The sequence below is a fragment of the Lactuca virosa genome, chromosome 9, assembly GCF_052849685.1.
Source record: "Lactuca virosa cultivar CGN04683 chromosome 9, Lactuca_virosa_CGN04683_v6, whole genome shotgun sequence".
NCBI lineage: Eukaryota > Viridiplantae > Streptophyta > Magnoliopsida > Asterales > Asteraceae > Lactuca > Lactuca virosa.
Window position 1 is genome coordinate 7,412,478 of NC_136434.1, and position 25,509 is coordinate 7,437,986.

Here is a 25,509-nt window from a genome sequence, read left to right on the forward strand (position 1 = left end):
AATAAATTTACTTTGTAATTGACATTATTATGAGATAAATAGTCAAATAAAGTTTACATTATTATAAGATAAATTTACTTTAAACTGTAAGTTTATATGAAAATGAATATGTATCGTTTATAGTATGCCACCTTTTATAGATAAGAATATCTATCGCACATATACTTTTTTTTGGAATCACAATATTATATTAGAAACAAAAGCTAATAAAGAACTAGACAAAAACAAAAATATTAATTACAAATTACATGTCGAGAAAGGGAGCAACGTCAATCGCTCTAATTCAAAGAAAACACGCAAGGCAAGAAAGACATGTATATCATATTTTGTGTGTGTATGCAACATATTCGGCATGCCTTCCTGCATGTCATTGTGCTAGATAAAGACACGCAACGCAAGAAAAACATGTTCCAATTATTATGATTTAGCACACTTAAATTAGACGAAGCATTCTTTTATTTTTTTTGTTACATATTTATTATAATCTATATACATTAAATATTATATTGTTTTCACTAATATTCATAAGAACAAATGAAATACCGGTTATAATGAACACAGAAGTCTAGTTAACAAGACATCTTTGTCATTGTCGTTACATGACCACCTTGCTTTGAAAGAAAAAGTATATAAAAAATGAGAGACGAGGATACAGAAATGAAAGTAGGGGAATATATTATTCTAAAGATAAACATATATATATATATATATATATATATATATATATATATATATATATATATATATATATATATATATATATATATATATATATATATATATATATATGAGAGTTCAATTGAGAGAAAAAAGGTTGAGAATGGGGGAATCATTCTCAGCCACACATTTATTTTGCCGCAAAACACTTAGGCGTACCGTCGGAAATAGATAACGGATAAACATGTGTTTTCTAACCAAACATGTTTCCTTAAACTATGCTAATCATTACCTTAATATACACAAAAACATATTTTTTTCGTTTTTTTTTTATTTTTAGAAAGCCATTATTATCGAAAAATTATTTTAAATATATCAAAATTCATAATTTTTTATTCTCTATAAATAGACATCCATATTGATATACTTTTAAGATAAAATAAAAAATTTATTTTTTTTAGAGTTTCAGCTCTCGTTATTCATAAGTGAATAAAAAAATCTATCAGATTTTTATTACAGTATATTCGTTATTCACTTATGAATAAAACGTATGCGTAACTTTTTTTATAGTTTAAGTATCGTTCATATATGAATATGACACGCAATAAAGTTTTTTTACTTAAAATATATTTTTTACATCATCTTTCATCATATATTATATTTATATATGAATAAAACGTGTATTAGTTGTCGTCATATTTTATATTCATATATGAATAAAACATTTATCAGATTTTTGTTACAGTTAATTTGTTATTCATATATGAATAAGTAGTATAGATGATATTTAAACTGTAAAAAAAATTAATTATATATTTTTATTCATAAGTGAATAACAAATGTACTGTAGCAAAAATCTAATGCATTTTTATTCACTTATGAATAACGATAGCTGAAAATATAAAAAAAATAAATTTTTTATTTTATCTTAAAAGTATATCAATATGGATATCTATTTGTAGAGAATAAAAAATCATGAATTTTGGTATATTTAAAATCATTTTTCGATATAAATAGCTTCTTAAAAATTAAAAAAACAAAAAAAACTATGTTTTTGTATATATTAAGGTAATGATTAACATAGTTTAAGGAAACATGTTTTGTTGGAAACACATGTGTATTCCTTATCCATTTCCGCTGGTACAACAAAGGCTTTTGCGGCAAAAATAAATGAGTGGCTGAGAACGATTCCCCTATTCTCAACCTTTTTTATTTTCTCAATTGAACTTACCTCTCTATATATATATATATATATATATATATATATATATATATATATATATATATATATATATATAAGAGTAGGATCAAATGAGAACACCTAAAAGGTTGAGAACGCGAGAACAGATATCATCCATCTATTATCTTAGATCTAAGGCTATAATTAATTAGAAATTTTGTTAATAGTAAAATGTTTAAATTCAATTAATTTGAATTAAAATTATGAAAAGGGTATCAGTGTAATTAATCATTCCCTTATTTTTAACAACTCCTAAAATCTCTCAATCTCTCTCTCTCTCTATACCTAAACCTACGACTCACTCCAGTATTATCGACTTGCGTCGCCGCCATCCACGAACCACTTTCACAGTCGGAGCATGAAAAAGCATCGCCTCTGTCTTCGCCGATGATACAAGGTGGTACGTTCGATTGCCTATCATAACCCCCTTGTTTTTGTTTTCGTTTTCGTTTTCTCTCTTCGGCGACATCTGACCCACCTTCAACACCACAACCATCTCATCTTCATCCACCCAAACAGATGAATTTCAGAATCCTTCTGATAGTGGTGCCTTTAGAAGAACCCTACCTAGGGCTAATTACGAACATCAACAAGATCGAGTGCTCACAACGTCCATGCGTCACGTGGTACGTTCGATTTCATTTTACTGCTACAACCTAATTTTTGTTCTGTGTTATTCCACACTAATTTTGGATTCTGATTGTGGAATCAAGCAACAAGATCGACTTCCTGGTTTTAGATTAGTGTTAAATTACAATTTTGGGTTGTGCAAGGTGATCCAGAAGCTTGGTTGTGGTGACATGGAGCTTTAATATGCTTTTAACCTTCCCCTCGCAAATCAATGATTTGAATCGTAGTAGTTGTATATTTTTTCTTGTAGTGCTTGTTTTGGTTAAGCAATTGAATGCCAATTACATTTTCCTTTTTGCGGGCTGGGTTAGGATGGACTGAAGCATCCATGATTACACTTGTTATGCTGATGTGTATTTTGTATAATCACTTATGATTATAAACATGGTTGTTAATAATCATTTATGATTATAACAATGTATGCTTTTCTACTAATCATTCATTTTAATATTTTGTTGGTCTTTTTATTGTCTTTACATGCTATTGTCATTTTTGTAGATATTAATCAAAGAAAAAGGAATGCTAGAATTTTTTAGATATCGTGTCTGCTCCTGCTCGTTACACAAGCTTGCGAGCCATTTGATTCAAAGAGAAGGAAGGGGTTGCGACCAATTCAAGAAAATAGTTGATATAGAGATGAATTTTGCAAAAAAAGTTTCCTTTGAAGTGGTTTAATCATTGTCGAATATAATTATGTATAAATGTATGAAACTAGTCTTGGCATATTCTTTTATGAATATAATTATATAAATGTATAAACTCAATCTTTGAAATTTTTATTTGATGAATATAATTTTTAATGTGTTGATTTTTTTTATTTGTTAGAATATTCATGTATGATTAGTAGTTTATTTTTATTCATTTATAAATGTTATCTCTAAATTATGATTTATTATTTAGGATTACAAATATATATTTTTATAATTACAAATGTTTTAGTCATATATGATTGAAAATATTTTGATGAATAAAAAATTAGAAAAAAAAGGATTTTTTATTTTACAAAAAAATAATATAAATTATATTTATCATCCATTAATAAAAGAAATAAAAAAAATCGGTTCATATTCTATTTTAGGTAGATAATCATTATCGCTAAATTTTAGGAAATTAAGATTTGAATTTAATTTGTTTAAATTTAAAATAAATACACAATTACTAATATAGCCTTATAATATGATTGGTCCAGAAGTGTTCTCGCGTTCTCAACCTTTTAGGTGTTCTCATTTGATCATTTCCCTATATATATATATATATATATATATATATATATATATATATATATATATATATATATATATATATATATATATATATATATATATATATATATATATATATATATATATATATATATATATATATTAGGTTCTATTTTTGATAGTTATGTATGATATTTCTGTTTGTTATTTGGTTAATTTTTGTTTGAAGAATTTTAAGAAAATTATGAGTTTTGTTAAGAATGATATAGAGACCAGACCAGTGATTGGTTGGATTAGCGTAAGACGTGCAAGTATGGTAAGTCGCGGAGCCGGACCACAATCACCGTTGGGTCGATGCCCTCTCTGTTCATCCTAAATAGAACAAGTAAGTTTTCTTATAAAATCTTTAAACTAAAATTAATCAAATATGAGTAGATTTTCACGCATATTATCTAAAAAATATGATACTGGTAAAAATATCATGAATAAAGAACAAGATTATGATGATAACCATATAAACTCTATTGAAGAAACTATTGATAATATAGAACAAAATTTAAATGATTGGACTATACCTAAAACAAATATAAATACAATTTATAGAATAGGGACTTTTGATTATTTTCAAAGTTACTCAATTAAAATGACTGAACAAACCCTATCCATTGGTCAAGACCAACAAAATATAAATTTGTTATCATCAAGATCTATTTTTGAACATAGACAAAAATATAAATTTCTTCATTTAGGTCTTGTTCAAATTGCTATCAAACCTCTTTTTAGAATTGGTGTTGATGCTCCTGTTCTCTTAATATTAAGAGATAAAAGACATACAGATTTTCAAAATTCTATTTTAGCTATGGCAGAAACAAATATCGCAAATGGACCAATGTATTTTAATTGTTATCCAAATTTTTCTGTAGGATTATTTGACAAAAATATTTTAGACACTTTGGTTTTAACTGTTGAAACAAAGAATTTAGAATTTAAAAATAACTCTAAACCTTTAGCAATCATTTATCGTGTTTGTTATAAAACCATGACAACTACTTTAGAACCAAAAACCCGTTTGTCAAGTCCAAGAAATGAAACAATTATTTACGAAGCAAATACTAATCATACAAAAGTTCATATGCCTAAACGACTTAAATGGTCAGAAATTACTCAATCATGTAATTGGAATTTACAAAATGTTATTGAACCAAAATCTTTAGATTCTTCAAAACAAATTTCAAATATAATTGAGCATAATGATGGCTCAGTTGATATAAATTTTTCTTCTATAAATTTTTCATCATCTAGATTTTCTACTAATTCTATTCCTGAAATTGGTACTTCTAAATCTTCGTTTTCAAAATCAAAGTCTTTAAATTTAAAAACTATTGACTATTCTAGTTCTATTCCTAAACCTCTTTATCAAGAAGATCAAACTAGTGATACAAGTTTACCAAGTCCTACTAAATCTGATTTTATTAATGAACTTCAAAATTATAGACAACAATTATGAGTAATAAAGTTCAAATAAATTGCAATTCTTTAAACAGAAATAGAGTTACTGCTATTAAAAGATTAAGAAATTCAATAAAAATATTTAAAAAACTCTTACAAGAAAAGGTATTAGAATTAAAAAATATAAATTTAATAATTAATGATAAGGAACTATTAGAATTAGAACAAGAAATTAATAACATAAAAGCAGTATTAAAAACCTTTAATATACATCTTGATAATTATTTAACAAATTTATCTAAATATACGTGTTAATGAGTTCTAAAAGACAGATTAGTTGTTGTAATAATAATACTTTTTGGAATAATTTATTAAAGACTAGATGGCAAATTATTGCAAGCGTTTCTAAAGAAATAAATAGAATTAAACAACTTAAAGAAGACGAAGAAATTAAATTATCTAATATAGAAAAGGACACATATAATTATAATATTCAAAAGGAAATAATATATTGTTTATCAAAAATGATTAAAAATAAATATATTGTTATTAGTGCTCAACTTAGTATTATTAAAAATATATCTTTCAGATTAAATCAATCAACTTGTTAAAATGAATAATAATATAGATATTTCTAAAATACATTCATATGTTAATTTTGATTATTTAAAAGAAGAAGAATATTATAAAGATTATAATAATACAAAAAGAATTTGGCATGAAGAAAACTTTTCATATTATATAAGATTTTTACATTTTGGACTTTGGGAAGATTATGTTTTATCAAATCAAATTCACTCTCCGTTTTTTCAATGGTTCGAATTGATTTATGTTCCTAAACATAATATAGATTATCCTTTTAAAATGCAAACTGTTTTTCCTGTTTCTTCAAAAACATACAAAGATGTTATTACTAATCAAGAAATTATTTCTGAATATCCGCCAAAAAAGGAAATCATTATTGATAATAATTTTATTGCAACTCCTTTAGTTAAAGTTCCGAGTCAGATAACAAATGAAAAATGTTTTCAAAATATTATTTATCAAAATAATTATTCGAATGAAACTCTTTTAACTATTTCAGATCAACTAAATAGGATTGAAGAAAATACTATAAATTTACAGTTATCAAAAGAAAATAAAATTGAAACAAAATTTTTTTATAATAATATAGCAAGCTCTAGTAATGTCAGCTTTATTCCTCATCAAATAAATGGAAATTTTAATCTTGGAAATAAAGATTTAATTGATGAATTAGAAAAAAGACTTACTAATTTTCGTATTTCAAAAAACGTATCTATAAATATGTTAAAAACAAATAATGACTCTTTTGACGAATCTGACGAAAGTAATAATGAAAGTGAATTAAATTTAGACAATCTTACTCAACAATTCATAAATGATAATGATGATATAAATCAGCTTACAAATGATTTTTCAAGATTAAATAAGATTAATTCTTTTGGTAATAATCCAAAACCAACTATTAAAAATTATTGGAATTGACCTTCTCTTCCTGATGTTCAAATTGAAGAAAGAGCTTTTCAATATGATCGTTCAGCTTACGATGGTACCTCTGTTTACGAATGGAATATCGATGGTAACTCTGAACATCAAATTCTTAATATTGTTCAAGAAATGACCATGGCAGCTAATGCTTACAAGTCTCACAATAATACTCAACTTCAAATTGTTAATATTATTATTTCTGGGTTTACTGGTACCCTTAAAGGTTGGTGGGATTTCTACATTACACCAGAAGAAAAGAATTTTATAATGACTGCCAAGAAAACCGTTATAAAACAAGAAAATAATTTACCTATTCAAACTCAAGAAGATGATATGGTTAATACTTTAATTTTTGCTATAATCAAAAACTTTGTAGGAGATCCTACTACTTTTCAAGAAAGAACTTCTGAAATTCTAATGAACTTACATTGTAGAAAATTAACTGATTTCAGATGGTACAAAGATAATTATCTCGTTAAAGTTTTTTCAAGACCTGATTGTAAAGAATCTTATTGGAAAGAACGTTTTATTGCTGGACTTCCAAAACTTTTTGCCGAAAGAATTAGACAAAAATTAAGAGAAAATTTTAATAATACAATTCCTTATCAAAACCTAACTTATGGAGATTTAATTAATTATATTAATAAAGAAGGATTAGCTATTTGTGCTGACCTTAGATTTAAAGAAAAACTTAAAAAGGATAGAATTAATAGTAAAAATGAATTAGGAAATTTTTGTCAACAATATGGTTATCAACCATTAACAGGTCCGTCTACTTCAAAAACCAAAAAATATAATAAAAAGTCTTCAAAATATTTCAAGAAAAAGAAATATAATAAAACAGAAAATTATAAGAATTATAAGAAAAATAAATTTTCAACATCAAAAAACCCTTATAAACAATCTAATAAAAAATCTAAAAGAAAATCAAAAGACATTATTATTTGCCATAAATGTGGTCGTAATGGTCATAATGCTAATAATTGTTATGCAAAAACAAAAATTAATGAATTAAATATTTCGGAAGAATTAAAAGAACAAATTAGAAAAATTATGTTAAATTCTGATTCCAATTCTGATTCTAGTTTTTCCGATTTTCAAGAAAATGATTTAAACATTTTAGAGCAAAATAGTTCAAGTTCGGAAGATTCTGATACATGCGAATGTGTTGGAAAATGTAATTGTAATTATTCAATTAATGTCCTTACAAACAATGACAAAGATCTTTTAAAAAATTTAGATTTCATTAAAGATAAAAATATTCAAGAACTGTTAATAAAACAAATGCTTAATAAGAATGAAAATTTTGTTTTAGATAATACAAAAATTTTTAATTTAAAAGACATATATGAACGATTTTCTGAAACAAAACCCATTTCTATGCAAGAACTTCAAGAAGAATTAAAATCAGTTAAACAAGACATAAAAGAAATTAAAGGCAAAATTATAACTCTTGAAAAGGGAAAAAATATTATTAATTCACAAAATAATGATAATAAAGATGAAAAGGTTATCGAAAGAATTATAAATGATCAAATTTCTCAAAAATGGAATACTCAAATAACTTTAGTAAAGGATAATTTTAAAATGGATATTACTGCTCTAATTGATAGTGGTGCTGATATGAACTGTATACAAGAAGGTATATTTCCCACTCAATTTTATGAAAAAACTTCTAGGCTTACTGGAGCTGAAGGAACCAGTTTAAAAATAAATTATAAAGTTTCCGATGTTCATATATGTAACAATCAAGATTATTGTTATAAAACTCATTTAATTTTAGTAAAAAATCTTACTTCTCCTTTAATTTTAGGAACCCCTTTTATTACTAAATTATATCCTTTTATGGTTCAAGATGATGAAATTATTACTAAAGTTTTTGGAAAAAAAATTATGTTTAAATTTTGTGAACCTCCGTCTTATTCAACTATTAATATTCTTAATTATAAAACAAAACAAGCAAATTACCTTATCAATGAAATTAATGATTTTCGTATACATAATCAATTACAAGATAAGTATATTCAAGACAAAATTATAGCTTTAAAACAAAAGTTTGAAAATAATGTTTGCTCAAATATTCCAAACGCCTTTTGGAACAGAAAACAACATATTGTCAAATTACCTTATATTAAAACTTTTAATGAAAAAGATATTCCTTCAAAATCAAGAGCTATTCATATGAATAATGAATTAGAAGCTCATTGTAAAAAAGAAATTCAAGATTTATTGGACAAAAAATTAATTAGACCTTCTAAATCTCCTTGGTCTTGTTCAGCTTTCTATGTTATGAATGCTGCTGAATTAGAAAGAGGATCACCAAGATTAGTTATCAATTATAAACCTTTAAATAAAGTTTTAGATTGGATTAGATATCCTATTCCTAATAAAAGAGATTTATTGAAAAAACTTTATGATTCAAAAATATTTTCAAAATTCGATATGAAATCTGGTTTTTGGCAAATTCAAATTCATGAAGAAGATAAATACAAAACAGGTTTTAATGTTCCTTTTGGACATTATGAGTGGAACGTTATGCCCTTTGGTTTAAAGAATGCTCCTTCTGAATTTCAAAACGTTATGAATGATATTATCATTCCTATAAATAGTTTTTCAATTGTTTATATTGATGATGTTCTTATTTTTTCAAAATCTATTGATCAACATTTCAAACATTTAAATCAGTTTTATGATTTAATTTATAAAAATGGCTTAGCTGTTTCAGCTAAGAAAATGCATTTATTTCAAAATGAAATTAGATTTTTAGGACATAACATTGTTAATAATACTATTAAACCTATTATAAGAAGTTTAGAATTTTCTAATAAATTTCCTGATGAAATTATAGATAAAAAACAACTTCAACGGTTTCTAGGATGTTTAAATTATATTCATGATTTTTTCAAAGATTTAGGAACTCTTTGCAAACCTCTTTATAATAGATTAAAAAACAATCCAGAACCTTGGACTCAAGAACATACTAATATTGTTAAACTTATAAAACAAAAAATTCCTTCTTTACCTTGTTTAAATTTACCACATCCTCATGCTAATATCATAGTCGAAACTGATGCTAGTGATATTGGATTTGGAGGTATTTTAAAACAAAAATTATCAAATTCCTCTGAAGAACAATTGGTTCGTTTTTATTCAGGTGCTTGGAATAATACTCAAAAGAATTATTCAACTGTTAAAAAGGAGATTTTAAGTATTGTTTTATGTATTACTAAATTTGAAGATGATTTATTTATGAAAAAGTTTTTATTAAGAATTGATTGTCAATCTGCAAAATCAATTTTAGAAAAAGTTTTTATTAAGAATTGATTGTCAATCTGAAAACCGTAAGCACGAAACTTAGTGAGTTTCCCCCAAATACCACATACCACACATATCAAACATATAATGAACCCCGCCCGATGAGTGTAACGAGCCCCGCCCTATCTCGCATAACGGGCCCCGCCCACTGAGTATAACAGGCCTCACCCTAACTCTCACAACGGGCCCCACCCAGCATACAAACTTACAAATAAAACAAGTAATGGCATAAAGATTACCCATTGGGCCCCACCCACTAAGCATACATATACATGCAAGAGGCACGCAGACATCTAGCACCCTAACATAACAAACCATGGGTTGGCATTGGTGCCTTCGACCTGCTAAACCCAGTGAGGAAGACTCACCTCAGACTGTTGAATCTCACAGATGAATCTTTGGCCACTGGTCCGAAAATCATCGTGCTATCATCATAAAATATGTAATACCCATAAAAATCATACCAAATTTAAACTTTTTAAAACATTTAAAACCAAGAATTATTAAAAAACTTGTTTTCAAAATAGTTTAGTGTCAGAGTATCCCAGAATCAAATCACGAAAACATAAGGAGGTGTACGATCACGCCTTCGCCTTCCCGCGATCATCAGAAGTACCTGAAACAAAATCAACAATTGTAAGCCTGAAGCTTAGTAAGTTCCCCCAAAATACCAACGCCAAACAGCATGCATAATGAGCCATCAGCATGACTGGACCGCCCGCACCAGGCCTACAGTCTATCTGGACCGCTCTCCGGGCCTTCGGCACGCCTGGACCACCTCTCAGGGCCTTCAGCCTATCTGGACCGCTCGCGGGGCCTTCGTCCTGACTAGTATGCCCGCCCGGGTCTGCAGTCTATCCAGTCCGCCCAGGGTATGTTGGCCTTCAGCACAAAGCAGGTCCGCCTCAACCCGACCCCCAAATCAAACAATCATGTCCACATAAATATCATACGCTAGCATATATAATAGTCAAACCGATCTAACAGATCACTAATCATAGCAACATCCTATAACCAGGATACATACCTAACCGGTCACTAACATAACATTATCCTATATACCAGGATACCGACCTACCAGGTGTAACGCCCCGTTTATTTAGATAAATTAATAAAGGTAAGTCCCGGACTAATTTGTGAAGAATTTTAAAAGTCGAGGGTTAAAAGAGTATGTTCGGGACTTAAATTGAAAATATTTGAAGGCTTAAGGGTTTATTGGTAATTTAGGGATTTATTATGAAAGGAAATCATAGAATCAGGGGTGAAAGGGTAAATAATGGATTAAAAATGAAAAGATCCCATGGGGAGGGACCATAATTGTAATTATGGTAAAGATGTCATATGGGCGGGTATATATGTACCCTTATTTCGCTGGAAACCCTAACCCTACGGACCATTTATGCAGCCGCCACCTTCACCTTATGCCTCCCATCTCCGGCGCCACCGCCTTCTCAATCTCCCCAGTCGCCACCGTTGAAACCCAAGACCACCGTATTGCTGTTTCCGCTGCCGACAAAGGCAACAACCGTGGTTCCGGCGTGCGAGTAAGGAAGATCGGAGCTCAAAGTCGACTGTCGCCTCCTTCTTCGTCCGTTCTTCCGATCATGCAAGTCCAGCGCCGCCACCCTTATCCCTCCATACAGCCGCTGCCTCCGTAAGACCATGGCGAACCTGCTGCCGGAGGGATAAACGATCGATCGCCGCCTCACCTTCTTCCACTTATAGCTTCTGCCATCGGGCACTGTTGTAGCCGGGAAAAGACCTCAGGGACCGACGTTGTGTTAGTGGGAGAACCGGTCGCATTTGCGGCTGTTGGGTTCATTGTTGCTGTCGCCGCCATGCGGTTGTACCTCCGTAAAGCTTCTGTCGTCGTCATCCACTACCGTGTCGTTGTTGATGCTGTTGGACGCCATCTCGTTGTTGCTGCCGGACCGTCGTGAGCCACCAGGTGGGTGGCTGGGTCCTTAGTGCAAATTAATGAGAAACGTGTGTGGGGCTATATTTTTTTATATTTAGTGTGTGATGTGTGTGTGTTTTGTTTATCCGGAATTCCCAAGAACAGACACTGCCACCACAAGCCACTACCGGCCACCACCAGCCACCACTAGGGTGGCTGTGTGTGTAGTTAGCTTAGTTAGTGTGTGTGTGTTAGTTTTGGAGTAAAACTTGTAATTGTAATTAGCAAAATATGTAATGAAAAGAACCATAACCACCACCGTAAGGTGGTGGCCGACGCCGTGAGCCGCCATTGACCACCACTACCCGAGGTGGTAGTGGGTGGTGCCCCACTAGGAAAACCCTAATGAGCTTAAAGATTAGTTTTGGGCCTATTGGGCCATGTTTGGGTGGGAAACCCTAATTAGGGTTTAGAAAACCTAATTCTTGATACTTTGGGCCTTGGACTTATTGAGACCCACCTTTGGGCCATTGGGATTGGATTGTGTATTAAGCCCAAATTATTCCATATCATTTATCTAGTAGAGTAAAGGACTTAATGGATTAAGTCCTTAATGGGTTAAGTGAGAAACACTTAACCCTAATCGTCATTTTATGTGAAACCCTAATTTCACTTGGACTTTGAGTTGGGCCTTCCTGTTGGGCCTTGGTGATTGGGATAATAATGGACCATTCAAGAGCAAGCAAATGGACTAGAACATTTAGATGGGCTTTAGGGTAAGGCCCATATGTGAGGGTTGGGCCCAATTTGGAAAATTAGGCCATAGATGGGCCATAGATTGGACCTTGATGATTATATGGTATTGGGCCCTTAGAATGCCAAGAGTTGGACCAAGAATAAATGATTGGGCCTTAAGGCAAGACTATGTAGAGGTTTGGGCCCAATTTGGAAAATTGGGCCATAGTTGGGCCTTGGTCCATTATTAGACTTTTAGGCCTTTGGATTGGGCCTTGGGCTTGAGTCAAGCTAAGTTACGGGGTAAAGTAGTCTTTTACCCCAAGCATGGATTTATGAATATGTGTTAGAACCCAATTATTAATTGGGTGTTATTTTGATATTGACAGATCGGGAATCTATCATCGAGCAGCTATGGTTCTGTCAGCGGGACTTCAACAGTGTGAGGTGAGTTTCCTCCTTTAGGAACGGGTCTACGGCCACAATGTCGGCCCGTTTAGATATAATAGTTCCGAATTTCGGTCTGATGCCGGGGTGATCCCGAGAAGTAGTATGTATGCCTGATGTCTTTGTGATTCATGCATGTTTATGTTATGTGCTTTGTGTTCCAGACTTCGGTCCGATGTCGGGCAAGCCCGATGCAGTAGTTATATGTTTATGTTACATGTTTATGTATATGTTATGTTCAGTTATTCCGGACTTCGGTCTGATGCAGTGGGCAAGGCCCGAGTTATTCCGGACTTCGGTCCGATACAGTGGGCAAGGCCCGAGTTGTGACATCCCCATTTTCACGGCCAGAAAAGACCAATTATGTTTATGCTTTATAAAATAAAATCAGAGTAATTTTCTAAAAGATGTTGCGGAATTTGTTCTCAGAAAATACATGATAAATATATTATCAAAGCATTTCCGAAGAAATGTATTTTGTTCATATTAAAACTTTGGGATGTCATTGTTAATACAGAAACATAAGCATAAACAGAACTTACATTCATTTACACTAGTGATCTAGATCTCTTTTAAATCTCTCATTGTAAAGTAGCTTCATATCGACACCTGTGATACAAATAAGCTTGAGTGGGTCAGGTTGGGAAACCTGGTGAGTACATAGGGTTTTCAACCCACAATAATATAGTTAATTTGTTTCTTCACATAATACATGTCAAACAATTAACCCCATCCCCATTTTCTTCATTTAATATTCCCTAGAGAATTATCTTAAGGGTTATCTCCTATATCGTATTTACCTCTCATCTCTTTACATCACATTTCCTTATATGTTCGTTCCTAAGGACTTTTCCTAAGGATCATTGCCTACAACGCACAGACAGTAATGATTCGGGGATTACCCCCTCAATACGCGCTTAGTAAGGGTTGGAGTATCATCGCATGAATACGTAGTTACAACATCGCCTGAACTCGTAATTCATAGTAAGGGTTAGAGTATCATCACATGAATACGTAGTTACAACATCGCATGAACTCGTAATTCATCACCTACAGGTTATGAGCCTGCTGGTGTTTCCACGGGGTTGTCTAGAATAGTCCGTGGTCGCCATCTATACTCTGGTAGATGACTACATCTCCACATTTCCGGACAAGGTTATGGTATCTTTCATCCTACATCCCCAATTCATCATCACCTATCTATCCTCACCTAATTATCATCACCTTCCTATCATCACATATCTCTCATCATTTTATTACACACCAACTATTTCATCTACCCATGTCATACCCAACATATTTGTAGATATAAAATACATATACAGTTTAAATCATTTTAAAACATGTATAAAATCATTCATCCAGCATAGACAGCAAGTATTCATATAGTATGCACACATAGCACGTAATTTATATAAAATACTTCATATCTATGTGTAAGATGAAAGTAACTATGCACTCACTTGATAAGGTGGTGACTCGGTACTCGGACAGCGCTTAGTTTACTTTAAAATAATTTTCTTTGACGAAACCTGATATTATTACCACTAGATTTTAGTCTAATATTTACCGTGACTAATTATTAGTCTTATTATTATTATTATTATTATTATTATTATTATTATATAAGCGTTTAAACAATACTTTCCAACCACTATGTACAGACAGGGGCCAGACATAAAACACCGGAGGGCAGGACCATTTTGGCATATAACACTTCTGAAATCCAACAACCCTATGCAGCCCTTTAAACCAGATTCCCCGTACCGCGAGTAGTTAAAAAGATATTATAACGACACTTATATAAGTCATAATAATAGCTCAAATATTTATTTTAAGTTCATAATAACAATACTAATTTTAAATATAAGCTATATTAAAATAGGGTAAGCATAACTTACTTACAAGGGGGTTTTAGCTAGGAGTCGGGCTCTGCAGGGGCAGAACTTCGTCGCTGAATCTTTCTAAGAAAGATTTGTGCAGCGCTTCAGCGCTCACCTTACTATACTAAAACTACAGAAAGAGAAGTCGAATCACGAGGGACCGAAATGCTCGGGGGATAAGAAGAGAAAGACTCTTGAATCAAGAGAATGGTGCAAGAAATATGAGAGCCCAAACCTCTTATTTATAGTAATTGAATTTACAAAAACTACCCTCCATAATTAGTTAATGACCTTATAGTTATATAAACGACTAAACACCCATTTATAATACTATTTTAAATAGATTTAATAATATTTGTACTAAACTAATCTCGAAAGTACTCAACACTAGTCTTATAATGACCGCATCGTCGATACCTTTCTAATGATATATACATATGTATATATATGTGTACGTATATATGATTTATACTTTATTTTAATACGTAAATATGCTATTATAATTTGTAATTTGTTCATACGAACTCCTTTTTTACGCTTTTTATATCCACGCGTAGGTGGGGACGTACTCTACAACTTTCATTTAGACTCCGTCGGCTAATTTTGAATTTATTTTTAAAGTTATATTTTTAACAGGCCGGGACAGGAAAAGTCCGTTAAAAATTCATAACTTCTTCATCCGACGTCCGTTTTCGTCTGTCTTTTTACCGTTGCGCTACTATTAATGAGATCTTCAATTCTCATTTAGGTTGCGTTGGCCAAAAAATCGATCGATCTAAAATTCGAATTTCGGGTTGTGCACTGCTATGCCAAATCTTAGAAAAATCATAACTTACTAATACGAAGTCAGATTTTGACGTTCTTTTTATGCACACTCTTGGTTTAAAGTATATTACAAATTTCATTTAGATATATAAGGCTAAAAATTAGCTTATCAAAAATTCACTTTTTACGTTACGCGGTGTCGTGCCGGTTTCGCCGTAAAACTTCGACGGGCCATAACTTCTTCGTTATAACTCGGATTTCAGCGTTCTTTATATGTACGGAACCCTTGTGACATATACTATAACTTGGTTAAGATTAATCCTTCTAAACAATCTTCCATCAAAAACTCATTTTTTGACGCTCATTGTCTCTAAATTGACTAGCCCGAATCTGCGGGCGTTACACGAGTATTTCTGGACTTCGGTCCGATGCATTGGGCAAGGCCCGAGTATTTCTGGACTTCTGTCCAATGCAGTAGGCAAGGCCCGAGTTATTCCGGACTTCGGTCCGATGCAGTGGGCAAGGCCCGAGTTATTCCGGACTTCGGTCCGATGCAGTGGGCAAGGCCCAGTATGTGCTTTATGTGTTATTGTATGGTATGTGGTAGTTTGGGGGAGCTCACTAAGCTTTGTGCTTACAGTTTTCAGTTTTGGTTTCAGGTACTTCTACTAGCAAAAGGGAAGGGCTCGGGATGATCGCATGACACACACCACAGTCTGCAGCCTGGGAGTTTTACTCTGATATGAATGATATGATATTTGATATGAGATTTGACATGTGATAGATATTATGAGATTTTGAAACACATAGTTTATGATCTTTATACTTTGGTAATGAAATGATGGTTTTAATAATGTTTTAAAAACAAAATTTTTGGACCGTATTTTTGGGATGTTTCACCAGGTCACTAAGCATATCACCATCCTAACTACCAGGATGCAAATCAATAACCATATCATGCAATAAACTCGGATACAAATCTGAAAAGGGTCAGCATTGGTACCTTAGACCCTGTTGATATAGTGAGAAGAACTCACCTCATAAGTAGCTCAGAATGATAATGTCAAATTCCTCCAAGTACAACTCCAACTCCAACACCTACATCCGCCAATTATCCCCTTCCATAAATTCCAAAATTACTAAAGTACCCCCAGAAGTCAAATTGGTCAACCCTTGGTCAAAGTCAAAGTCAACGGTCAAGGTCAACAGTCCATGTTGACCCAACTCGTCGAGTGTAGCCTACGGACTCGTCGAGTTCTTCCAGAACTTGAGAAAATCGTGAAAACCCTAGTTGACTCACCGAGTTCCCAGCCAACTCATCGAGTCCATGCGATGTCCAAATGTCGGGAAAAATCCTAACTAACTCGTCGAGTCTTCTCATTGACTCGCCGAGTACATACAGAGCTAATACAGGCAATCTTCATCCGACTCGTCGAGTTGGCCATGCAACTCGTTGAGTCCCTTCAGTTCATTACTCATTCAGACGTTTTTAAGCTGCCCCAAAGCTCCAAATTGCAGATCTAACCTCCTAGGGCATGGTTTCCATGTAACGTTGTAAACTTTACGTACATGCAAGGTCCTAAATGCCAAAACCAAGCTAAAGGAAAGGTTTAAACCAAAGAGAAAGGTCAATGCTTGATAAATCTACTAACTTTATGACTATAGGGACCTAGAGGAGTCTAGATCTAAAGTTACAACTTCAGATCATGACCAATACCCGAAATAATCCACAAACATGCTAAAAATGGCCCTAAATCTGTGCATGAAGAGATCTAGCTAGAGAGAAGTTGATATGTGCATATTTAATCATATATTTTGCATAGAATCTTAATACTTTTTGGCTATTTTGTTGCGATTATTGAACAAAAGGTGCTTAATTACGTTTGAATTGTATTTTCAGCCTAAAAGACATGCTCGGAAGCAAAAGGAAGCAGGACTAGCTATTGGAAGCAATGGAATTGAAGAAAAGAGAAAAAGAGTCAAAATCATGAAGAACTCTGCGAGTCAATTCCTAACTCGACAAGTCATGACGAACATTCGCGAACATAGAAGTCCTTGCCGTACATAGATTTTTAATGAAGGACTCGGCGAGTCGGTCCCTGGACTCGACGAGTCAACCCAAATCTATAAATAGAGACTTTGAGATCGACACCCGTTTTTCTAATGAAACCTTGGAGGCTAAGCTGCGACTGAAGGTGCTGCTGAGGTGCTGGAAACCAGAGAATCAACCCTACATTCGTTTTTGAGGAGAATCAAGACAAATTTAGGTTTACTCTTACTTAACCTTTTGTTTGAATTATGTATGAACCAATTGATTTCGTTTTTGAGTTAGTTTCTGTTGTAATCATGAGCTAAAACTCATATCTTCTGTTTAGGATATATGATTTTGTGAATATGGTTTGATTTTTATGGTTGGATTAAATTAATTTGGTGAATATTGTTTTGTTAAGCTTGTTAAAGAACCTTGTGTGTTAACAACAACTATTTTCTGTTAATTAACGAGTAAATTAAGTTGCATGAACCATCTCTTAATTGCTAATCTCATATGATTTATGTGAAAACATTGTTATATGCCTAGGAATAGAGAACGTGAAACTAGGGTTAACTAGGGAATATGTAAGTTAATGTGTGAGCTTGTGTGACGAACCATCAACAAGAGGTTAATTGAACGACCAATTCAATTAGCTACTACAAGTCTTACTTAACCCGAATCAATAAACTAGGAAATTAGTTAATTTAACCAACTGGCCATTGATTGAATTGATGTGTTTTCTAAGGATTAGTAATAGCGAATGTGAACCTAATCACACTAATCGGTAGCCAATGCTAATTAATCCATTGCACTTGCCATAAAAATCATCCATAGGAACAAATGATTCAAACCTAAACAGAAGTCTCCTTAATTATTGAATTTAGTTGAATTTTTGTTTGCTTAGCTGTTAATTGCTTAGTTCAAGTGTTAGTTAAGTTTCTAGTATTGTAAAACTAGAGAAAACCCTTTCCTTTATTATTTGTTTTTAGATAATTCTAGTAGTTAGTTTAATTGTCGTTCCCTGTGTTCGATACCCTGCTTGCTAGATCTATACCACCAATTGACAGGTACACTGCCTTTTGTGTGTCTAATTTACATTAAAAATTAGGAATAAAACTAGTTCGTTTTACACACATCAAGTTTTTGGCGCCGTTGCCGGGGAACGGTTCTAAAAATTAATTTAATTGCTAGTGTTATCGATCCTTTGTGTAAGATTTATCTTGCAAAAAGTTACTGCTTTAATTAAGTTAGTTATTAGGTTTGAGTTTTAGTTTTCAGTTTTTAGGATTTTTAGTTCAAATTTTTACTGTTTTAGCAGTGAACTCGCCGAGTCCCTACGAACCGACTCGACGAGTCCATCGCTTATTGCACATTTTTGTTTTTAGTTCATTTTTGTTCTTTTTAAGCGTGTTTTCTGTTTTGATTGCAGTACGTTTATGACTAGAGGAGGAGGTACACCTTTGATTCCACCACTTGAAGACCCGGAAGCAACTTTAAGGAAAAACAAAGGCAAAACCGTAGGCGAAACCGCGACATCGAAGAATTCACCGTTGAAGAATCTCAAATATGTTTTTAGCAAGAAAAAGGGCAAGAAAGTAGGAGAATCCAACATCTCTTCATTGGCGGACGAAGACCCGAAGAAGGAGGATACCGAGTACGAAACCGAAAAGGAAGAAAGCGAATTTGAAGAAGGAAGCGACATAGAAGGCGAACTAGCTAACACCATGGCTAACATCGATGAAGTTCCCATGGGCGAATGGAAAAAAAGGATGCGTGATGATACCGGCCCAGGACTCGTGCAACCCGCGATTCCTGCAACTGCCACCTTTGAACTTAAGGGGCACATACTCTCCCAACTTAAGGAAATCCCATTCTACGGGAAAGATCACGAGGACGCATACAAGCATCTAGACGAGGTCAACGATATAGCCGACTACTTCAATGTCCCTAATGTGGCTCGCGACACCGTTCTGCTTCGTATGCTACCAGTCACATTCAAGGGAGCTGCGAAAGATTGGTTGAAATCACTCCCTCCAGGATCCATCACCACTTGGGCTAAGATGTGTGAGGAATTTATTGATCAATTTTTCCCTCCATCAAAGATAGCAAAGTTGAAGAAAGCCATAGCAAACTTTGAGCAACAAGCTGGCGAATCACTTTATGAGGCGTGGGAGAGATACAAGGGCTTATTAAGGAACTGCCCACATCATGATCTAAACAGCCAACAAGAAGTCTCCATTTTCTATGATGGAGTGAACGTGACAACTAGGCAACTCCTTGATTTGCAAGGACCACTCACAAAGAAGGCACCCCCGGTGATAAAGGCTCTAATTGAAGAATTCTCTAAGCACTCTAGAGAATATCATAACCCAAGGAATGAACCAAATCGAGGGGTGGTGAACTCAGTTACTGATAGCATGGCAGCAATGATGGCTAAGTTGGAGAGTTTGGATCGAAGAATGACTAAGATGGACCAATCCATCCATGCCATTAGAGTGGGATGTGAGAATTGTAACGGGCCTCACCTTATTAAAAATTGTGATTTGGACGAGAACGGGAACAAGAAAGCACAAGTGTGCTATTCAAGTGGCGATAAATATGATGATGATTGGCGAAAACCCAAGAAGGAATGGCTCCCGTACGATGAGTAGAGTCAAGAGAAGATAAAGTTTCCTCAATGGATTTGGATGATGAATTGTTAGAAAGAGAGCTTGTGCTTTTGCAAGAAAGCAATCCAAATCAATTCATATTATCTTTGGAAGCGAATTTTAATGCTGAAAGATACCTGAAGGAGATAGAGAGGCTGATCGAGGAAGCTGATTACCAGGAGACCATCAAAAGTGTTGAAAGTTCACTGACTCGCCGAGTAGCACCCACTGACTCGACGAGTACATACGAAGAGTCACAATCTGATGGAGATTTTGGCCTGTAAACCATGAGTACCCTCTCTGTACCCAACGTGCACATTTTGCGTGATCAATTGGAGAATCCATTTGAGGAAAGCGAAGCTGTTAAATATTTGAGCGACTTTGAAAATGCACACTTGGCTTGTCTTGACACAATTGTGCAATATGATGAAGTAGTCCAAGATAACAAGAAGGAAAGCTTAGAAGATAAAGAGAATACTAAGGCTTGGAATAATGATAAGCATAACTCTTCCATTGAATCACATATGCTTGATCAAGAAGCGATGTCAACCACAATCAAGAGAACCAAGCCTCGAGCCCTAGTCTCTACTGCATTTGAAGTTTTCAATTTTAAACCACCAGATTCTTTATTATGTAATGAAAGTGAGGAAGAATTTGTGACCTCGAGTGATGATGAAATAATGACTGAAAAGGCAATCGAGGTAGATAAAGGGGGAAGGGAAACGATGGGGCGTAAAGAGGAAGGAGTGAAAAAGAAGAAGCATGGTAGAGGGATAAAGCGTAAAGCTGAAGAAAATGCCACAAGGAAGAAAATGGATGAATTGAAACGAGCGTGTAAGAGGAGAATCTATACTTACAAAACGAAGTATAAAGTGCAAAAACTGAAGAAGGAGATCCCATTGGAAGAAACCGCTGAAGCGTAGAGCAGGAAGGAGTCCAGCTAAAGACTCCTAAAAAAGAAGCGTTAGACGGGAGGCAACCCGTCTCTAGAGTTTGCTTTCTTTTTCCTTTCTTTTTCATTTTATTTTTCGTTTTTGTTTTGTGTTGTTTTCTTAGGATTTTTCCATCCAAATCTTCCTATTTGTCTACAAATGATTGCTTGAGGACAAGCAAGGCCTGAGTGTGGGGTGTGGTGTTTTTATTTTAAAGAGGGAAAAGTTTTAGAAAATTTTTTCAAACAGATTAAACGACTCGATGAGTCGGTTTATGACTCGACGAGTCCATGCATAAATATTAAAGTAACATTCGCGACACGACTCGTCGGGTCGGTGTACTGACTCGACGTGTCGATTATTTTTACCAAATATATATATATATATATATATATATATATATATATATATATATATAATCTGTAAATTAGGGTTTTTAACCCTAAAAGTTAAACACAAACACATTTCACAGCCGACACGCCTCACTCGCCGTGCCATTCTCTCTCAAGCATTCATTTTCATCTCTTCAATTTCTTCCAAATTCTGCATACAAGGTAACATTTTTCTTCCTATTTATGCTAAGGGTCAAAACTTTAGAGGATTCGTGACTTAATTTGTTGAAAAAACCCGGTTTTGAAAAAGACATAATTCCTAGGGTTCCAATTCTTGACCTAAATAGAGTGTTTTAGATTAAATATTTTATGATGTAATACTCGAAATACCTTCCTAGACAAACCCCTGAAATTAATTTTTAGTTTGGATGGATGATTTGGCACGAATTAGAAATGCGACACGAGCAGGTCAAATGACACGCCGAGTCAGTTCATGGACTCGACGTGTCAGTCCCTGATGCAGGCCAGATTTTATTCTAACATTTCTGTGGTGTTTTAGTGTTGTTTTATCTTGTTTTATGATTACAGAAAATGTTTTCCAGAAGGGGCCAAAGTTCACAAGGGAACCAAGGGGATCATCCTTGGTTAACTTTTCCACGAATTCAATCAAAGTCCACAATGACTAGATGGAGGAAGTTAAAAAGAAGGAAATTTATGTGCCCAACGAAATTAACTGGGAGTGGCTGGGACAAGTCTGATATGAGGAGGAATTGGCTCCATTTGTGGTCAACACATTTATGCACAATGGGGTGTTATTCACTTGTGATGGGTGGAACCGGTTATTCCATATTCAAGAACCGGTGTTTCAGGAGTTGTGTTGGGAATTTTTCTCAACTATTGCTTTCCGTGGAGGAAATGATTACCACAATCCGGGTGTCCTCACGTTTTGCCTTGGCGGGGTACACCGCCAATGCAGCATGGCCGAGCTTGCATGAAGATTAGGCATCTATGACCAACATTTGGTCAATACTGAAGGTTTTGGTACTTGCTTGGAGCATTGTCACAAAGAGTTTCCGGAGGGAGCCGTGGGTTCCACATGGTGGAAAACAATTGCAAATAAAGTCTATATCCCAAAATCGGCTCAGGAAGGGAGCATTCGTTCACCACTCCACCGTCTTATACACCGCCTTATTGCTTGCACAATCAACATGCGTAAGGACGATGACAAGGTTCCAAACTGTGATGTATTTTACTTGTGGAGCATCATTACACCAAACACCTTCTGCAACCTCCCATATTGTATGGCTAAATATTTGAGTGAGGAAGCGGTTAAGGAGAGAAAAACCTCCAAGATTAATGGCAGGATGTTTGTGACCCGCTTGGCGAGATCTTTTGGGTTGATGGAAAACGAGGCTTGGAATTTATTGACTTTGGTCTCGACCCCTCCTTTTAATGTTATTCTTTTTAGGAGGGCAAGGATTATAGAAGATTTTGGTGGTGGGGTTTTTGCAATCCCACATGATGATGCGGTTATAGCACCCGAGGAGCCGGGTAGGAGGGTGAGGAGATGACAAAAAGAAGCCCATGATGACCCACCGGTGATTCCGGTCGATGATGAAGTACCAATGGATTGGTACAATGTGGAGATGAGACAATTTCAAGATGATTTGGCAAGGGGCGTGAATTTTGGCAACCAATCTTATATTCAAATGTTTAATCATTTCAACATTCAACATGTGGATGGGGGTAATTATCCGTGTGTGCATGTAACATCCCATTTTTCAAGAAGCTTCAAAATTCATCCCCCGGGTTTTGACTATGTCACTTTTGGCCCTTAATTTGGAAGGAAATGGCAAAAGGAGGCCCTAGTGGAAAAACGGTAGCTTTGGGAGTGAAGGAGTACGCCGGGCGTACATATGGTACGCAAAGCGTACTAGGGCGCGCCCTAGTACGCTGGGCGTACACATGTGTACGTTGGGCATACTTGTTCCAGGAAGGAACACTAACTTTTAGGGTTTATGGAGTATTTAAACACTTTATGGACCATTCCCTCTCATCTCATTCAGCCCCCACACCTCCCTTAGCCGTCTTGAGAGAACCCTAGCCTTTCCTTGTGAGTTTGAGCTCATTGAGTGTGAGTTGGTGTGCATTTTGAGCTCTTGAAGGTGAAGACATTGCATCAAGGAGTTGGAGAAGAAGATCAAGCTTGTAGATCTGAAGTTGGTTTGTGCCCTAGAAGCTCCAGAAGGTAAAAAGCTTGGAACTTTACACATGTATGAGGTAGATCTAGTCATTCTAGCTTTATGAAAGAGTTCTTGTCCCAAAAGTCCCAAAATGATGCATGTGATGATTTGGACGAGATGAGCTGTCCTTTCAGACTCTTGAAGGGGTTTTGAGTGTTAAAAATGAGGTCCCAATGGCTTAAGATGTCCCATACATGTAGTAGGAAGGTCTTAATGGATTAAGACCTTAGATTAAGAGCATTATGGACGTACAAAGTGTTAAAGTTCGAGACTTTATGAGTCCTAGGCACATTTGGTCACTGGATCTGAGGTTTGGGCTTAAGTGCTTTAGCCAGTAAGCATTTATTAGAGTTTTGGCAAAACTCACGTACGCCCAGCGTACTGGGTCAATGACCCCGTTTTCCAGTCAACGCGAGACTCATGTACGCCCCGCGTAGCCTTGGGGTACGCCCAACGTATGCCTTCTGTGGGCTTTTTGTGATTTGGGTTTCGGGTGTTGGGCTGTTCATGGACTAGTTGGGCTTGGGCCTTTGCTGGACTTTATGGATATGGTGTTTTGGGCCAAGTCTTGATAGTGGATCTTGGAGTTGGGCCCATTTAGGAAGTTGGGCCCAATTTGGTAACTTGGGCCAATATTAGGCCTTACACATATGGACTTGTAGATCATGGATTGGTATTGGGCCTTGGCCCAAATGAGAGAAAAAGCAAACTGGACTAATATTATTTGTGGGATTCTTGGTCAAGATCAATATTCCTATTTTTGACTTATTACTCGCTATTTTGGATAGTTCGGGATTTTTGGCGAGTCGGTGATTCGGGAGTTTGATTCTTCATTTCAGATCGGCTTTGTGAGGTGAGTTATTCTCACTATATCAACAGGGTCTAAGGCACCAAGGCCGGCCCTTTCTCGGATTGTATATTGGTATTTGTTTGATATGCTTGTTGATCTGTTAGATCGGCGTCCTGGTAATTAGGACGGTATTATGTTAGTGACCTGGTTTAGGTCGGTATCCTGGTATGTAGGATGATGCTATGTTAGTGACCGGTTAGATCGGTATCCTGGTTAGGATGTTGGTATGCTATATGATCTGCTAGATCGGTTTGTTTGTCTATGGACTGTTATGTGATTATCTGTTATATGTGCACATGGTTGTTTGATTGGGGTTGGGTTGAGGCGGGTCATGCTTTGTGCTGTAGGCCAACATACCCAGGGCAGACCGGATAGACTGCAGACCCGGGAGGGCACATAGTCAGGCCGAAGGCCCAACGAGCGGTCCGGATAGACTGAAGGCCTCGAGAGGGCGGTTCAGACGTGTCGAGGCTCGGAGAGTGAGCCAGATAGACTGAAGGCCCGATGTGGGCGGTCCAGTCATACTATAGACTCAGAGAGTGGACCAGGTGGACTGAAGGCTCGGTGCGGGCGGACCAGTCACACTGTAGACTCGAGATGCATGGTTGTTCTGTAGTTGTTGATATGATATGATTATGGTTATATGAGGTTGGTATTTTGGGGGTAACTCACTAAGCCTTCGAGCTTACAGTTTCAGTTTATTGTTTCAGGTTCAGCGGATGACCGCGGAAAGGCGAAGGCGT

The 25,509-nt window shown here is 34.8% G+C and overlaps 1 non-coding gene across 1 annotated transcript; it reads right to left on the reverse strand.

Annotated features, from left to right (window-relative positions):
- Nucleotides 1-19,869: 19,869 nt before the first annotated feature.
- LOC145141704 (small nucleolar RNA R71) lies at nt 19,870-19,976 on the reverse strand. The gene has a single exon (XR_013722898.1). It is a non-coding gene; the product is annotated as a small nucleolar RNA R71 (small nucleolar RNA).
- Between the last annotated feature and the right edge of the window lie 5,533 nt (nt 19,977-25,509).